Genomic DNA, 4,740 nt, shown 5'->3' on the forward strand with positions numbered 1-4,740 from the left:
ACATGTGCTTCCCAGAGAAAAGATACTACAGCATTTAGGTACTAGATCTTGCGAGGAAGTCCAGAGAAGTCTAAGCTTATAATCTCTTTGGAAGACAGAAGAGTGAACTCTGTAGAGCAGGGGTCTCCAACCCGTTGGGCTGCGGACTGGTATCGGACCGTGGCCTGTTAGGAACCAGGCCACATAGCAGGAGGTGAGCAGTGGGCAAGAGAGTGAAGCTTCATCTGCATTTGCAGCCACCCCCTAGTGTAGGTATCACCACCTCAGCTCCACCTCAGATCATCAGGAATTACAGTCTCATAGGAGCCCCAGTCTTTGGTGCAAAAAAGGTTGGGGACCGCTGCTGTAGAGAATACTTATCAGTGTTAATTCCAGAAATGAATAAAGGCTTGAGCTTTCTTGAGCACCTCATGAGTTTACTCAGGAGAACCATCACTAAGCATAAAGAACTCACCCCCGCTAGCTGCTAACATCCCGAAACTTCAGACAGCATATTCAAGTATAATTTGTGGATTGTTACTGTCAAAGCTTTTGAACTGGTGCATTAGAGAGAATTAGGAGCGTATGAGCATTCTCAGCTCTATGACCCAAGCTTTTAGCAGATGGGTATTCTCTTTCCCTGATGATTTATATGGATGGATGTTTGGGTGTTTAGATTTTAAGATGTTCTTCTCAACTCAAACTGAAACTTAGAGATACCATTCCCCTGGAATTGTTTTGCACCTGCAAAAACAGTTGTGTTACTAAAATCAACCGTTTTCGCCGCACAGGCTGTTGCACGTGACAGCGGTGTTTCTCCGGCCATGCGTGTAAGGGGTTAACCGAGCAGCAGTTGCACAATCCAGCACAATACATTCCACAGAGCCAGCAATCTCTGTTTGAACATGTTTATAAAGCAGATACAGAGAAACTGACCAACTCTCCAAAGGGCAGCTTGCTTAGAGGAACAGAGGCACACACACTACTTTTCTTCTTAATTCGTCAAAGGACTCCAGAAAATGCTCTTTTCAGACTATGTGAACTCTGAAATGTCTTACATCTTGATCTTTTCACAGCATGACTCAAGTTCTTGGACAGACTTAACATTTTTGCTAAGACCAGCTATTAGCCTTGGCCACTTCCTTCCTTGCAGGCACTATTTTCAGTAGCAGAGACAAGGAGCTCCTGCACCTGTTGTTACTGTGGCCGCAGAAAGCAGCCTCTGCAAAAAACCCTCATTTGTCCACACAGCAGGGTCAGCAATGCCCAAGCAGAGGCAAGGGATGGTCTCAGTGTCTGGAAGGCTGGTGGGGGCCTAGAGGCCAAGCAGCCTCAGGAGGGAACAAACATCTCACCCACCATCTTCTTGCATCTCCTGATCTGAAGCCGAGCACAACTGGGCTCTCCTCTCCAGGTCTGCGGCTGGCCATGATCCGAAGGGGCGGGCGCAGCCCAAGGTCCCAGCCCTGTTTTTTGACACTCGTGTGGTGATCCCAGAGGAGGAGGAGATCCTGGGGGTGACTGCCTAGTGTATAGCCAACCTCATTCCACATGTTGGGAAGCAAATGTGACTGAGACACAGGCTTCAGAAGCTTACAGTCCCATAGACTGTGACACCCTTGGGGGAGGGGTCTGCTGCAGCCTGGGAACAGATGGAAAGCTGGCTCCCGGCCCCCTGGATGGTCAGCTTCAGGTTCCACTGGCTCTGAGCATCCTGGCCCTGGGTATGCCACAGGATGGAATTTCAGGATGAGGTAGCTGGACACCACCAGGTAAGAACCAGTTTCTGCCTCCATTCTCTTTCCAAACCAAAACTGGTACTGAGACACTGGATAGCTGACACTGTATGCCAGGGACCCATCTTGGCTACCTACTTATAAGCCTCTCCCCAGCATGTTTTTTTGTCTTTCTTTAGTAGAAATTTGGCAGAATGGTGGGTTCTTAGTTTCACCTTTTATCTGGGTCTGTTTGTCCATTGCTAGAATAACAGGGGGCTTTTAAAACTTAATTAATTCAACATTCAGAGACTGGCCTCAAGCAAATGGAATGTCTCATGTTCCATCTCTCTGGCTTAGGGCAGGAGGCCATTTGGGGCTTGACATCTTTTTCATTCACATGCAAAATCCTTCCAAAAGCACAAGTTCGAAAATTTAGAATCCTGAAGCTAAATCACTAATCTTCCTCCTTCCTAACATTTTCATCTTTGTAGCAGTTACTTGATAGTTAGTACGCTTTAAATTTTTTGGGGAGGCACACTATTTTCGGATTTTAATTTCCAATAGATTTGTGTTCTGTGCATTTGTTATCCATGTCTATTTCTTCTCTATAAATACATTTAAATAGACTAAACACCTCCCCTGGCAGTTACTTCATCAAAACATGGAAAAAACACTATGCTTCAGCAAGAATTTATTTAGACATTTGCAAATGGTGTTCTGGAAGCCCTTCGCAGTTCCAGGATATGCTGGGTTTGTTCAACCTTATGAGAAGGCAACAGTTCCTGTCACTGGAGTCACAGTTTACAGCTGGACAATGCTCCTCATTATCAGGGAGGGACCTGGGTGCTGGCTGCAAAGAATGGAGACTATTGTTCCAAAGGTTGCCACATGGCACTTGCTACTTAAAACACACACACACACATATACACATAACCAAGCCCATCATGAAAGCATGTCAGCTCACGCAGATGCCAGCCCAACTAAGCACGTCCCTAGTACTCCTTCTGACAAGGTCTGAGCCCATGAAATGCCCCAGCTCACTGGTTTTTCCTTCTCATGTAGACCCTAGGCACTGCTCTGTATAACTAGCTTGTTTCCTTACACTGCTGGCAAGTAATTCTTAGAAACGATACAGCCTTCCTCAGAAATAATTTAAACGTGATTCTGTTTTTCATGGCCTCATTAGCAGTGGATGATCTTTAGTTCTTCAACTGTGCGTTTCCAAATCCTGAATTTTCTTTTACCTGGTCAGGTTCTTCCAGTTACAGCCATAGAAGTGGGAAAGGCAAATGGGATGAAGTTTGGCACCTGCGAAGCTGCGGAAAGGGGCAGGATGGGAGTCGGGTGCCCTTTCTGTGTTGGGAAGAGGGAAGGGGGACAGGGAACAGGGCTACCCTTAACCCTTCAATTGCCAGGGCATAGGACTTAGGGCAACATTTTAAAACAGGATGACTAACGAAAAGGATTTAGAAATAAGTCACAAAGACTCGTTTATTTAAGACCTGGGAGAAGAGCAGGCCTTAACTGAAGAGCACAGTGCCGAGGAGACCTGGAGCACCTCTTTCTTCCTTGTGACTCCTCCTTTCACTAAGAAAGTGAGGCCTTCCTGTGAAATGGAGGTAAACACATGGTCAACAAAGTACTCCTCACAGAAGCGGTCAACCATCAATATGCGGCATTTCAACGACAACACATCAACCAGTAAAATGCTTCAGTTAATTTTTGTTCAGGGCTGGATAATTTTATGACCCCTAATTATATCTGCAGCCATACACTGAGAGAGGCATAAAAACAGCCCTTTGTTCTTTCACTGAAGAAACCTTTTCAAATGTTAACTTGGTAATCTCTCCACAACACCCCCGGGGTAGTAGGCAGGTAGCTAAGTCTTCCTGTCCTGATTTTATGGACCTTGTGGGAGCATGAGAGGTTAGTACAATGGCTTTCCTAAGGTCAAGGATACACCTGGAAATACCAAATGGGTGATGGAGTCTGGGGTTCTTGAATTCTCATTTCTCACCTGAAAATATATGCCCCAAATTCTAAGGGCAGATTCTACGTCTAAAGCCCCAAGTCCTAGAAAGAAGACGCATGTAAAGTAGAAACCCAACAAGCATTTCCCAGTCTTGAAAGCGGAGGTGGGTGGCATCTGCTCACAGCAGTGGAGAGTAGTAGGTGCAGCTGTTAAAAAGACTTCCCTGCACGGTCACACCAGACTTGATCTTAACGCACGCCCTTCACTCGTACTACCTATATAACCTCGAGTAAAGGCATTTTCACTTTAAGTTTCCTTTTCCTCCACGTGAACTGGAGATAAACCCTTACCCCTGTACACAACCTGGATGAGTACGGAGGGTAACCTGTAAAACTTTCCACACAGCACCTGGCTCGAGATGAGCCCTTTGCAGAGAAAGCCATTCATATCAGCACAGTAGGAGCATCCAGAGTTTCTTGTGGTGGAAAAGGAAAAAACTTTTGGTCCCCAAGAAGAAATGACACTGTCAGTCCTGTTCCATGGGTGTGCTGCTCTAAAGTAGAGACAAAGCCAGGCGTGATGCCCATTAAAAATTTAACTATATATCATATTCATTTATTATCAATCCACAGGATAATCTGATTGCTACATGAGCTCATAAAAGCTTTTTCACCTTTACAAAATTAAAAAAAAAATGTGCCACAAGGATGTAATAACTGCTGATAAACAAGAAAAGGAATCTTAAAATTATAAATTTGCTGTAGAAAAGATAAAAAACAATTATATTTTCTTTAGAATTTTACCTTGAATAAAATATTCCCCTGTATAAAAAATAAAAAAGCTTGCTCTGGTTAGAATTAGAGTTATTTTTTTTTGTCTTCAAATCTGGGAATTTGCATAAGATCTCCATGATAGTTTTCCTTTGTACCGCGTGGCATTCAAGCATAGCAGATTAGAAAGATTTTCTCTCTTTTTTTTTTAAGCAGTCTTAAAATGGGACATCTGTGGAGAAGTTCATTTTCTCCTCCTCCTCCTCAGGGATGTGGAACACAGCCTTTGAGGGAGGAAGAG

This window comes from Pteropus medius, unplaced genomic scaffold, assembly GCF_902729225.1.
Source record: "Pteropus medius unplaced genomic scaffold, Ma_sr-lr_union100, whole genome shotgun sequence".
NCBI lineage: Eukaryota > Metazoa > Chordata > Mammalia > Chiroptera > Pteropodidae > Pteropus > Pteropus medius.